This window comes from Chiloscyllium plagiosum, unplaced genomic scaffold, assembly GCF_037043375.1.
Source record: "Chiloscyllium plagiosum isolate Xiang-an unplaced genomic scaffold, Cpla_swu_hap1 HiC_scaffold_37, whole genome shotgun sequence".
NCBI classification, from domain to species: domain Eukaryota; kingdom Metazoa; phylum Chordata; class Chondrichthyes; order Orectolobiformes; family Hemiscylliidae; genus Chiloscyllium; species Chiloscyllium plagiosum.
The window spans coordinates 29,505,071-29,519,813 of NW_028270175.1; the positions used below are offsets into that span (position 1 = coordinate 29,505,071).

A 14,743-nucleotide genomic window follows, 5' to 3' on the forward strand; every position below is an offset into this window, starting at 1 on the left:
TGCTCGTTATTTTCTCTCACATTTTTTCTCTCTGCACTTTTCCTTTTTCCTACAGTCTTCGTTGTTTGGAAATAAAGGTTCAGAAGTCAAAATTATCTTGCTTCTGTTCTGGTGTTTCCATTGAGATTTTATACAATTTCTCGCTATGTGTCATAGAGTCTTCCAGCATGGAAACAGACCTTTCTTCCAACCGTGCTGATCGTGTTTCCAAATCAAGCTCGTCCCAATTGCCTGCGTTTGGCCTATATCCCTCCAAACCTTTACTACTTGCTTACTTATCCAGTGGCACAGTGGCTCAGTGGTTAGCACTGCTGCCGCACAGTCAGGGATTCAGGTTCACTTCCCACCTCAGGAACTGTCTGCGTGGAGTTTGCACATTCTCCCCGTGTCTGTGCGGATTTCCTCTAGGTGCTCTGGTTTCCTCCCATAATCCAAAGATGTGCAGGTCAGGTGAATTGGCCATGCTAAATTGCCCATATGACAGGTGCATTAGTCAGGGGTAAATATAGGCTAGGGGAATGGACTTGGGTGCATTACTCTTCAGAGGGTCGGTGTGGACTCGTTGGGCTGAAGGGCCTGTTTCCATCTGTAGGTAATCTAATCTAAATGTCTCTTAAATGTTGTAGCTGTCCCTGTATTACCACTTTCTCTCTGGTAGTTCATTCCACATACGAACCATTCTCTGTCTTTTTAAAATATTTTGCTTCACCTTAAAAATATATTCCCTAGTTTTGAAGCCCCCTAACCTAGGGAAAAGACCATTCTGATTCACCTTATTCATGCCTCTCATGATTTGGTAAACCTCTACAAGGTCGCCCCTCAACCTCCTCTGTTTCTATAAAAAAACAAGTCCCAGCCTATCCTTATAACTCAAATCTTCCATTCTCGGCAACATTCTGGTAAATATTTTCCTAACCCTCTCCAATTTAATAATATCCTTCCTATAACAGGAAGGCCAGACTGCACACAGTACTCCAGAAGAGGCCTCACCCAATGTCCTGTACAACCTCAACATAATGTCCCAGCTCCTATACTTGAAAGTCTAAGCAATGAAGGCAAATGTGTTAAACGTCTTCTTAACATATTGTCTAACTGTGATGCAAATTTCAAAGACATTTATATCTGAATCTCTAGGTTTTTCTGGTTTACAATCTTACCTGCCATTAATTATATAAGTCCTGCCCTTGTTTGTTTTACCAAAATGCAATATCTCGCATTTATCCAAATTAAACTCCATCTGCCACTCCTCAGCCCATTGGCTCAATTGATCAGGATCTCTTTATAATCTTAAATAACCTTTTTGACTGTCCACTGTGCAGTGTGATCTTCTCTGTGGTTTATTCCTATCTCTTCTCTGCACATGTCTCAGTTTCTGCACGGCTTCCTCTTGCTCTATTTACATGTTTTGTTTTTTGATGATTTGTTACACCCTGTATAAATGGTGAGATTAATAGGTGCGCGGGTGAAAGTTATTTATTCAGATCTGTCCAAGCACAACATCTTGCTTTGGAGACTAGTGAGAATGTTTTATTGCAGCACACAGATAATTAAAGAATAATATTGCCAGTTGCTCTTGTATAAACATGCTAAACCCGTTCCCATCTATTCCTTGTTCTCTCTCCACTCACTCATTCTTATTCTCTTGAGTTGACCTAATTCACAACTTCCTACTGTTGCATTTGATCACATGTAAGAACAACTTGTATTTATACAGCACTTTTAACACAATAAACTCCCCAAAGTGCTGATCAGAGGCATTATAAAACAGCATGTATAAAACAGCCAATAAAATTGCCAGATACTGGTTTTTAGGGAACATCTTAAGGGCTGTAAATGAGGTTTAAGGTTGTGTGTGTGTGAGTGTGTTTGTGTGTGTGGGGGTGTTTGTGTGTGTGTGTGTGTGTGTGTGCGTGGGTGTGTGTGTGTGTGGGTGTGTGAGTATGAGTGTGAGTGTGTGTGTGAGTGTGAGTGTGTGTGTGTGAGTGTGTGTGAGTGTGTGTGAGTGTGGGGGTGTGTGTGTGTGTGATGTGTGTGTGAGTGTGTGTGTGGGTGTGTGCGTGTGTGTGAGTGTGTGCGTGTGTGTGAGTGTGTGTGTGTGGGTGTGTGTGTGTGTGTGTGGATGTGTGTGTGTGTGTGTGTATAGTTCACGGCTTAGATCCAAGACAGCTGAAAGTGTGGAGTTATTGAAATTGAGAATGCTCAGAACACTGGAATTGAAGTAGATATCTGAGGAGGGTTTGAGAAGCATTGACTCTGCTTTCATTCCGGACCTAGATGAAAGTGAGGACTGCAGATACTGGAGATCAGAGTCAAGATTAGAGTGGTGCTGGAAAAGCACAGCAGGTCAGGAAGCATCCGAGGAGCAGGAAAATCGATGTTTTGGGCAAAATCCCTTCATCAGGAATGAGGCAGGGAGCCTCCGGGGTGGAGGGATAAATGACCTGCTGAGTTTCTGCAGAAACTTCCTATATTTAAATGCCATTTGCTGGAAGATGGGCATGAGCAGTAGTGTTGGGTAACCTCAACTAGATGCATCGTTTCACTCTTTTGCACTGCAGTAAATTTGACATCTACACTATCGTAAAAAAATGCCATTAATGAATAAGCAGCCTATTAATTTCAATACTCTTTTGCCTCTCACTATTAGCCACTCACTTTCTCACATGCTGGGGATGACTTTCACAGTCAAAATTACCAACATTGACTGACACACACACACACTCTCGCGTCTCCCATGTAATCTCTTCCTCACATCCTACTCCAACCTATCACCCTCACCTTGACCTCTTTCCACCTATCACATTTCCAACTCCCCTCCTCCAAGTCCCTCCTCCCTACCTTTTATCTTCTCCTGCTGAACACTCTCTGCTCATTCCTGAAGAAGGGCCTGTGCCCGAAACGTCGAATCTCCTGTTCCCTGGATGCTGCCTGACCTGCTGGGCTGTTCCAGCAATAAAGTTTCAACTTTGATCTCCAGCATCTGCAGACCTCACTTTCTCCTCACATGCTACCTTACTGTTGAACATGGCGTGAGCTTCAGGAATCCCATATCATTAAGTTGCATTTCACAGTGCAATAAGATTCCTAACACCTATGGAATGATTCCAACTTTCTCCTCAAAATCCATTAGTAGATTAAAAGATCAATTGTTAAACCTGGTATCTTTTAACATGTACGTCTTTTCACCAGAAGAAACTGTTAAATGTTGGGTGAAGCACCATCCTAATACAAAATAAGAACATGCTTGTAATGTGACCCTCTGTTTGAGATGTCCTTGTTGTTAAACAAAGAGTAATTTTTATATGTTTTGTTGGACCTGAGAAGTTAACTCAAGAATGCACAGTACCCAAAGTCAACTTCTCAAGCTGGTCAGATACTGAGTACTGCACTTTTCCTGCTGTGCCAAGCCCCACGTAATGGATGTACAAAAGCTGGAATGAAAAGATCATAGAGTGCTCTTAAATCACAGTAATTGGGTTGTTGGAACTATAAAAGGTAATTAGCTGTGTAACAGCAGGCAAGTATGTGTGATATAAACGCTCGCCTTTGTTTTCCATCACCACCATCAGGATTACCTTGTAGGATCTTTACAGACAGAAGATTGAAACCCTCAGGATGCATGACCTCCCGCGCTATGGCTAAATTAGCTTGAGTTGGTTATGTAAAGCAGTGACCTTCAAATGGACCAACTCACTCCAGGGGTCACATAAACATCAAAACTGGGCTCCAAACTACAGACTGCGTGATACCACAGAGAAGTATTGGTTAAACTGAACATACTATTGTGGAGATTACATTAGCTAGTTTGCAGTCTAAATGTTGTGGGTTCAAAGCCTAAAGACAAGGTTGAGACTGACTTGCTTCAGACTGTGACTTGATCCATACTGAGGGAGTGCCACACTGTCTGACGGGCTGCTTTTCAGATGGGATATTAAAATGAGACCGTGTGTCTTTTTCAATGTGTGTAAAGAATGACAGGGTAAGGGAAGTCCATCCAATATTTATCCTTTAACAAACATCATTGATTAAACAGATTAATTGGTCATTATTACATTGCTATTTATGGGAATTAACTGTCACATTTCTTCGGCCAAACATTGACTACACTTCAAAAATATTTAATTGCCTCGACAGCACTTTTCCACATCCTGGGGTCCTGGAGGATGATAAGCATGTGAATTTAGCTACTGCAACAGTAAAATGGATCTGGTTTAATAACTATGCCTGCATGCCTATTTTCTCCTACTGTCCTTTTTCAACAGTTCTTTCTTCACATGTTTTGCCCCACCTCTCCTGGTCAATCTTACTTCAAGATCTTTGATCTATTTTTTAAACCAAAAATACATCTTTCTGGCCTGCATGTCATAGAGTTACAGAGTCATAGAGTTGTACAGCATGGAAACAGACCCTTCGGTCCAACCCGTCCATGCCGACCAGATATCCCAACCCAATCTAGACCCACCTGCCAGTACCCGGCCCATATCCCTCCAAACCCTTCCTATTCATATACCCATCCAAATGCCTCTTAAATGTTACAATTGTACCAGCCTCCACCACTTCCTGTGGCAGATCATTCCATACACATACCACCCTCTGTGAGAAAAAGTTGCCCCTTCGGTCTCTTTTATATCTTTCCCCTCTCACACTAAACCTATGCTCTGTAGTTCTGGACTCCCTGACCACAAGGAAAAGACTTTGTCTATTTACCCTATCCACGCCCCTCATAATTTTGTAAACCCCTATAAGGTCATCCCTCAGCCTCTGACGGTCCAGGAAAAACAGCCTTCGTCTGTTCAATCTCTCCCTATAGCTCAAATCCTCCAACCCTGGCAATATCCTTGTAAATCTTTAATGTGCTTCTCTAAATAGATTCATACAACATAGAAAAGGCCCTTTGGCCGATCGAGTCTGCATTGACATAACTACCATTAACCTGCACTAATCCCAATTTCCTGCACTTGTCCCAAGTTCCTGCACTTGTCCCATAAGCTTGAATAATATATTTAAAGTACTCATCCAAATATTTTTTTGAAGGTTATAATATTTCCAGCCTCTTCCCAGACAGTGAATTCCAGATTCCCACCAAATATTTTTTCCCCAAATCCCCTCTGAATCTCTTGCCCCTTACCCTAAAATTATGCCCCCTCGTGATTGATCCCTCAACCAAGTGGAACAGCTGCTCTCTACTCACCCTGTCCTTACCCGTTATACACCTCAATCATGTTCCCCCTCAGTCTTTTCTGCTCTAAAGAAAACAAACCAAGCCTATCTAATCTCTCCTTATAGATCGATTTCTCCATCCCAGGTAACGTCCTGGTGAACCTCCTCTGTATCCCCTCTTGTGCTATCACATCCTTCGGTAGTGAGGTGACCAGAACTACACACAGTACTCCAGCTGTCGCCTGACCAACGCTCTGTACAACTTCAACATTACCTCCTTGCTGTCACATCCTGTGCCACAATGAATGAAATTAAGTGTCCCATATGCTTTCTTAACTATCCTATTCACGTGCTCTGCCAACTTCAGGGATCTGTGAATAATTACCTGAAGATCCCTCTGTTCCTCTAAGCTACCCAGTGTCCTGCCAATCATTAAATACTTCTTCATCTTGTTTCTTCTGAAGTGCATCACCTTGCAGTTTTCAGGAGTTAAAACCACCTGCCACTGGTCTGCCCGCCTTACCAACCCATCCAGATCTTCCTGTAACCTACAGCCATCTCCTTTGCTATTAACCAATCTACTAATCTTTGTGTCAGCTATAAATTTGCTTAACATTCCCCCCAACATTTTCATTTATAACATTTCTGTATATAACAAATGATATGGATCCTAGTACTTATCCTTGTGGTATTCCGCTGGACACTGGCTTCCAGTTACTTGAACAACTTTGTACCACTATCCTTTGAGTCTTCTTCTTAAGCAATTTCTGATTCCTCTCGCCAAGTTTCCTTCAATTCCGTGTGCTTTAACCTTCTCAATCAGCCTCCCATGTGGGATCTTGTCAAAAGCTTTGTTAAAATCCATTTAAATTATATAAACTTCCCTCATCCACACTTGATCACATTTTCAAAAAATCTAACAAATTTGTTAGACATGACCTGCCTCTGATAAAGTCAAGCAGACTAATCCTTATTAACTCATGTCTTTCCAAATGGGTATTATTTCGCTCCTTCAGAATTTTCTCCCATAATTTCCCTACCACTGACAAGAGAGCCACCGGTCTCCAATTTCCAGGTTCATCTTTACCACCCTTCTTAAAAAGGGGAACCACATTAGCTGTCCTCCAGACCTCCGGCATGTCCTCTGTGGCTAGAGTGAAATTAAAAATGTGTGTCAGAGTACCCCTGCAATTTTCTGCCTCACCTCCCACAGTAGTCTGGAATGCAATACATCCACGCCAGGGGATATGTCTGTTTTTAAGGCTAACAGAGCCTCCTATACCTCTCTATTTCCCATGTCAAACTGTGCAAGTTCCCCACAGTCCCTTTTCCTGAATTCCACATTTACGTTCTCCTTTTCTAGAGTGAAAGTCAAAGAGAAACATTCATTCCACACCCTTCCAATATCCTGTGGATTCATACACAGGTTGCCCCTTTGGTCCCTAATGGGCCCTACTTTTTCCCTGGTTAACCTCTTCCCTTTAATGCATTTAAAAAATATCTTAGGATTCTCCCTAATCCAGTCTGCAAGTCCTTTTTGATGCCTCTTTTTTTGCTCTTCCAATCACTTAACTTCCCTTCTGCATTTGTTATATTCCTCTAGGGCTGCAGCTGAATTGCTTACTTTGGACTTTCCAAAAGCCATATTCCTCTTCTTTAGCCAGTCCTGAATTGCCTGAGACATCCACGGTTCTCTGAACTTACTGCTCTGACATTTCCCACTAAAAGGTTCATGTTGGATCTGTACTCTCCCAGCTCCTTTTTGAATGACACCCCCTTGATCTGCTGTAGACTCACCCGCAAGGAGCTGTTCCCAGTCTACTGCAGCCAGATACTGCTTGATTTTAATAAATTCTGCTTTTCCCCAGTCCAAAAACTGTATTTTGAAGGCCATCTACTTCTTTGTCCAATTTGAACTGTACTGTGTTGTGGTTGCTATTGCTTAAATGTTCCCCACATCAAACACTTCTTTCCTGAGAACCAACTCTTGCGCAGCACCGTCCCTTGTTGGGCCTTCTACGTATTGATACAAAAATCTCTCCTGGATACATTTCAAGAATCCCCCTCTAAACCCTCAGCACTGTGATTATCCCAATTTCTGTTGGGAAAGTTGAAATCTCCTAATACAATTACCTGATTATTACACACCTCTGTGAACTGTCTGTATATTTGCTCCTCTGTTACCTGGTGACTCTTTGGCAACCTGCAATAAACTCACAGTAAACTCCCTCCTTAACATTCCTAAGTTCTATCCACAATGCCTCATTTGAAGACCCTCCAAGATATCCTTATTGCAATAATTAACTCTTTAATTAATAATACTACACCACCACCCTTTTATACCCTCCTCTGTCTCGTCTAATGATCCTATACTCCAGAATATACAGCCCTTTCCTCAACCATGTTTCTGTGATGGAAACAATATTATACTTCCAAATGTCAATCCACGCCATTATCTCATCAGTCTTACTTGTTATACTCTGAGCATTAAAGTAAAGACCATCCAGCTTTGCCTCACTCTCTTGACATTTAACATGGTTGAACACACTGTGACTTGCTTCCTTTGCATGACGTGTCTCTATTTCATTGATATTCTGTGTCCCTTCCCCCCACCAGACTAGTTTAAACTCAACCCAACAGCAGTAGCAAGCCTTCCTATAAGGATGCTGTTCCCAATGTGGTTCAAGTGCACACCGTCCTATTTGTACATGTCCCACCTTTGACAAAAATTGTTGTGATCCAGGAATCTAACGTCATCCCTCTTGCACCAACCCTTGAGCCACACATTCACCTGTCCCATTTTCCTACTTCTAAACTCGCCAGCATGTGGCATTGGATATAATCTCGAGATTATGATCATTGAGGTCCTGCTTTTTAAGCTACTGCCTAGCTCCCTGAATTCTTGATGCAAGTCCTCATTCCTCACTTTGTCCACATCATTGGAACCAACATGTACCTCAAACTCATCACCCTCCCCATTTCAGGATGCCCTGCAGCTCTTCAGTGACATTCTTGACCCTGGAATCAGGGAGGCAACACATCGTCCTGGTGTCACATCTTTCCTGCAGAAACACCTGTCTGCACCCGGGACTAAAGAATATCTAGGAAGGAGCATTTAGGCTCTTCTGGAACAGTAATAATGTCCCTACTTCAGGGTCAGATGGTTTAAGTTCAAGTCCCACCTCCCCCAGAGATGTGTCATTTTAACAGGTTTATTGAGAAATCTAGAAAGGGGGTTTAGGGACAGTGAACTACCCTAACCACAAGCCAGCAGTGCTTGATACCCAGAATTCCATACAACATCGGATTTATAGTTCCCTGCATGTTTAATTATCCTGTTTAAAAGGAGGAATAATATTAGCTGTCTTCTAACCCTTTGACACTACCATTTTCCAATCAAAATTGATATGTATGTAACAATGTTTCTGCTATCTTCTTAGAATGATCATAATATATATGTGATCTGTCCAGATGAAGGGTTTTATCCTTTCCAGTTTAATTATTTATCAATTATTTCCACACTTTGTATTAAAAGCACGAACAAGTTGTCTTTATTTAACCTATTTTTCTAACTGACCTGTTCAGGCTGTTATTACACACACCTCTGGAGCAGGTGGGACTTGAATCCAAGCCTCCCAGACCAGGGGAAGGGACAGCGCCAGAAGAAGGCTCCACGAATTTGCAGGTCAGCCTTGCACAAGGGTCGTGCGAATCTTCTCTGTGTTGTTCCAGTTTTAGTGTATGTGCTGTGTTTGATTATTTCAGAATCTATTTTGACTCAACATTGTGTTGATCTCTCCAATTGCAAAGTGGTGTTTTACTGAGTTTAAAACTGTCAACATCCACTGCTATACAAACCTGGCATTTCATCTGATCCACAGTCTTTTAGGCCAGTGGAAATCAAGAAGACACCATGGTGTTGAGTATTCATCAGTTTGTTGCATGGGGTTTGTATTTGATTTCACTCAGAACAATGCAGTAATAACATGGATTTCTAGATGGGCAATAGGTTTATTTACAGGGCTCGAACATATTTTTGTGATCACAAACTGTCTGTGTTCCAGCTCAGCATCTAGTGATTTCGCTGTTCACTTCAGCTCTGACTTAACACCCAGACTTAACCAATCTGCCACAATAAGTATAGATCATGGATATAAGGCTTGCTTGCTGAGCTGGAAGGTTCGTTTTCAGACATTTCGTCACCATACTAGGTAACATCTTCAGTCAGCCTCCGAATAAAGCACAGATAGTGTAGCCCGCATTCTATTTATATGTTTGAGTTTCCTATGGTTGGTGATGTCATTTCCTGTGGTGACATCATTTCCTATGGTGATGTCGTTTCCTGTTCTTTTAGTCAGTGGGCGATAAACGGGATCCAAGTCAATCTTCTCAAATCTCACTAAGTATAGATCAGTTACCAAGCTTACATAGTCAAGCACTGAACAATTGAACACTATGTATAGTGCCATTTGCAAAAGATTTATCCTATTATTCTTTAATGTTCCCTTTTCAATCAACATCCTAAAAAAAAAGTCTTAACCCATAATTTGTCTGATGGCTGCTTATCCGAACATATTATGCAGTAACGGCTGCTGAAATTTATCCTATTGATAATCATTGCAGCTCACGATCTCTCAACACATGTGAGGTGTTTTGAGACATTTCAGAGACCTGTAATTAGAGTTTTATATCAATGCTAGTTTTCAGTCTGGCCACAACAGCACTGGCAGCTCAATACTGGAAAAAAGAGATTATTCTAGCAGAGCCTTCTGAAGCAGACGTGGGCTCTGTTGCCAACAAATCCACACCGACCCGCCGAAGCGCAAACCACCCATACCCCTACATTTACCCCTTACCTAACACTACAGACAATTTAGCATGGCCAATTCACCTGACCTGCACATCTTTGGACTGTGGGAGGAAACCGGAGCACCTGGAGGAAACCCACGCAGTCACGGGGAGAACGTACAAACTCTACACAGTCAGTCACCTGAGGTGGGAATTGAACCCGGGTCTCTGGCGCTGTGAGGCAGCAGTGCTAACCACTGTGCCACCGTGCCACCTACACGGGTGGCACGGTGGCACAGTGGTTAGCACTGATGCCTCACAGTGCTAGAGACCCAGGTTCAATTCCCGTCTCAGGCAACTGACTGTATGGAGTTTGCACATTCTCCCCGTGTCTGCGTGGGTTTCCTCCGGGTGCTCCGGTTTCCTCCCACAATCCAAAAATGTGCAGGTTAGGTGAATTGGCCATGCTAAATTGCCCGTACTGTTAGGTGAAGGGGTAAGGGTAGGAGAATAGGCCTGGGTGGGTTGCGCTTTGGCGGGTCGGTGTGGACTTGTTGGGCCGAAGGGCCTGTTTCCACACTGTAAGTAATCTAATCTAAAAATTATGAGGGGCATGGATAGGATAAATAGGCAAAGTCTTTTCCCTGGGGTCAGGGAGTCCAGAACTAGAGGGCATAGGTTTAGGGTGAGAGGGGAAAGATATAAAAGAGACCTAAGGAGCAACATTTTCATGCAGAGGGTGGTACGTGTATGGAATGAGCTACCAGAGGATGTGGTGGAGGCTGGTACAAGTGCAACATTTAAGAGGCACTTGGATGGGTATATGAATAGGAAGGGTTTGGAGGGATATGGGCCGGGTGCTGGCAGGTGGGACTAGATTGGGTTGGGATATCTGGTCAGCATGGATGGGTTGGACCGAAGGGTCTGTTTCCATGCTGTACATCTCTATGACTCTATGTACAACCACATGCAAATTCAGGCTGCGGTACACCCACCACTGAACACCTCTATATCTCATTCAAGTCTCAATAGCGCATCGGCAATCACGTGACTAAAAATCACCAGGTCACCAAAATACACCACACAGTTGGGTAATCCAGCAATGATCTTATTAGTCAGTCTCTGAAATGTGGCTGAAGCGTTTTTCATATCAAATGGCATGACTTTGAACTGATATAGTCCATTTGGCGTTACAAAAGACAAAATTGCCTTTGCTCTCTCTGACAGAGGTACTTGCTAGTAGCCTCTGAGTAAGTCTAACTTAGAAATATAAGTTACTTGTCCCACTTGACACAGTCCTCCACCCATGGAATTGCATATGCATCAGTCTTTGTAATAGCGTTGACTTTGCAGTAGTCCACACATAACCATTGGGTATCTGGCTTTGGCACCATGACTATGGGTGAGCTCCAGTCACTGTAACTCACTTTAATTATGCCATCTTGGAGCATGTGCTCTATTTCCTTCTGAACCTGTGCCAATGTTAGAGGGTTATGCCTATAAGGTTGTTGCTTAACTGGAACAGCATCTCCCATCTCTATATCATGCACATTTAGGTTAGTACTTCCCAGTTTATTTCTATCTATCTCTCCATGTGATAGTAATAAATCTTTCAGGTCATTTTGATTTTCTTTGGGAAGGTAACTCAATAATGTGTCCCAATTTTCGATAACTTCCTCATTGTCCAATTTGAGTTGAGGAATGTCCAATTCAGAATCCTCTAAACTTGGTTCTTCCTTCTGTGCTATAATCATTAACACCTTCTCCTCTTACTTTCCTTCCCTATTAAAATACCTTTTGAGCATATTCACATGACACACTCTGTGAGATGTCTTCCTGTCTGGAGTCCTTATCAAGTAGTTCACCTCACTCAATTTCTTCTCAATTTGGTAAGGTCCACTAAACCTGGCTTTTAAAGTTTCACCTGTCACTGGAAGTAACACCTTAATCCCCAATTGCAGAATTGTGAATTTGTGATTTCTTATCTGCTTCTTGCTTCATTGTAGGCTGTGATACTTTTAAATGCTATCTAGCCAACTCTCCAGCTCTATTTAATCATTCTCTAAAATTTGACACATAGTCCAAATGGGTGGTGTCTGAACTTATTAATTTCTCCTTAATCAATTTTAATGGTCTTCTTAGTTCATGCCCAAAAATTAATTCAAATGGACTGAATTTGGCCAATTCATTCGGTGAATCTCTGATCACAACAAGTACAAACGGAACTCCCTTATCCCAATCATTTGAATAATCCTGACCATAAGCTCTCAACATGGTCTTCATTGTTCGATGCCATCTCTCTAGCGCTCCCTGCAATTCCGATGGTACATAGTAGATTTGAATTGCTTTATTCGCAAGTTTCCATAACCTCCTTGAATAGTTTGGATGTGAAGTTTGAACCTTGATCTGACTGTATCTAGTAAAAAATTTTAAGTAATTCTTCTACAACCCTTTTAGTTGTGATGTTGTGTAATGGAATTGCCTCTGGACACTAGTTGACACGTCCATTATTGTTAATAAATTCTTATTCCCACTTTTTGTTTGAGGTAGGGGACCTACGCAATCGATCAAGACTCTTGTGAAAGATTCCTCAAATGCTGGAATAGGTATTCAAGATGCAGGTTTTATTACTGCCTGTGGTTTTCCAATTAGCTGACACTTTTGACATGTCTGGCAAAATTCAACTTCATCTTTGTGTAGTCCAAGCCAGTAAAAAGGCCTTTGTATTTTAGCCTATGTTTTCCTCACCCCTAAATGACCTCCAAGAGGTAGCTCATGTGCCACTTGCAGCACCTCCTTTCTATACCCTACTGGCAAAACAATCTGATGAATCTCTGCCCATTTCTCATTTGCTTGAATGTGTGATAGTCTCCATTTCCTCATTAAGACACCATTCGTTAAGTAATAACATACAGGAATGCATTAACTTTCTTTCTCTGTATATGCCTTTTGTTATAACTGTTTTAACTCCTCATCTTTCTGCTGTAATTCAATCAGCTTAGCAGAGCTAAAAATACGTGCATGTTTAACATTTGTTCCTTCTCTGTTCAACTTAACTGATTGAAGGAAGTTTCGGGTAACAGTATGTCAGCTTCCTTATCTGTGCCTTTTGATCTCTCCTGCTTCAGCTTGTGCCTCTGTGATCTTGTGATCACACAATCTGGGAAAATTCCTCAATAAAGATCCTCCATTTCTTCAGTTCCCTGTGTCTCCTTATGATCTTCACTGAGATCTACCTAACCCTTTCCACATGAGGATTTCTCTTTCCCCCAATTTCTATCCCTCAGGGACTGAAATTGATTCTGGAAGCCAATCCATGTTTTATGGACCAGCTCATAATCATCAGCCCCTTCAGCTGCTAACCGTGCTGTTTTAACTCTCTGCTCTTTCACATGTGTTCACGCTACTTCAGGCAGCGAATTTTGGAATTCTTCCAAAATAATTACCTCTCTAAGGGCATCATAGGTCTGCTCGATTTATAAAGCTCTTATCCATCTATCGAAATTATTCTGTTTGATCGTTACAAACTCAATAAAGGTTTGACCAGGGTCCCTCCTTAGATTCCTGGAATGTTGTCTATAAGTTTCTGGTACAAGCTCATATGCACTTAAAATGGCTTTTATTCACCACCTCATACTCCCCAGATACCTCCTTGGATAGTGATGAGAATACCCCACTAGCCCTACCTACAAGTTTTGTTTGGATCAACAGAACCCACATTGCCAGTGGCCACTGCATTTGTTTAGCCACATTTCACATGAGATGAAAAGGGCTTCCACATCCTTCTCATCAAATTTAGGCAATGGTTGAACATACTTAAACAGTTTCTCACTAGGCTTCTGACCACCAGGGGCTTGCTCATCCTCACTAAGCCTACTCTCAGCCTTTATCTCCAGCCTTTTAAGCTGACTTTCCTTTTTAAGTGTCAGTTTTTGAAGTTCAAACACTCTTTTTCTTTCTCTGCTCTCTCTTTTTCCCTCTCTTCTGCTTTTAATCATAACTCACTGTTTCATTTCTGCTGCCCCTTTCCTTATCTCTCGCTTTTAACTCAAGCTGCTTCATTTGCAATTGAATTCTTGCCATCTCTATAGATTCTGATGGTTTCTCCAGGCAAATTTAAATGCAGAGCTACTGCTGTAATTATCTCTCCTTTTCTCACAGAAGCAGGTAGTTCCAATTCCAGCTTCTCTGCTAATTCTTGTAACTTGGTCTTATTCACTTTTTGCAAAACATCCAAAGTCTTTGCATCCACAACCCAGAAAACGTTTGGTGCCTGAAACAGCCATTCTTAACTCAAGCTTTGTCTCCCCAACCAAACCAACACCGGAAATAAAAACACTAGCACCTACCACTCGCTGCTCAAAATCCCACAAACAGCCCCCAATCTGTTATGGACTAAGTCAGACCATTCAAAACATTCTTAAGCAGGCAGCTCACACCGTAACTTTGCTATTTCTTTCGGTAAGTGTACAGTGAAAATTAAGTTAGCTCGGTTGACTACTAGATTTTAAAACAGACAAAGATTTATTCACAAAATTACACAGTGAAACACAAAGAACAGAATAAAGAACCCCTGCAGAACTCTGCCTATCCAACTAGACTTAATTATGCTGCTCCGAATATACATAACAGTCCCAAGAAGCAAACTCCCTTTAAAAACCAGTATAAATGGAACACATACTTACAGGTTGACATTGAAGGGCACTTCTTGCAGCAGCAGGGGAAGGTTCTGGGAGTGGAGACTGGGTTGGTGAGGGGCCGCTGACCTAACAAGGGAGTTGCACTTCTTGCGGTA

General features: G+C 42.0%; 1 protein-coding gene and 1 pseudogene across 2 annotated transcripts in view; both read right to left on the minus strand.

Annotated features, from left to right (window-relative positions):
* The window catches only part of igsf21a (immunoglobin superfamily, member 21a), a 392,300-nt gene that overhangs the window by 299,238 nt on the left and 78,319 nt on the right, over positions 1-14,743 (minus strand). The gene's annotated exons all lie outside the window — the stretch shown is intronic.
* Positions 8,821-8,920, minus strand: LOC122540494 (U6 spliceosomal RNA; annotated as a pseudogene).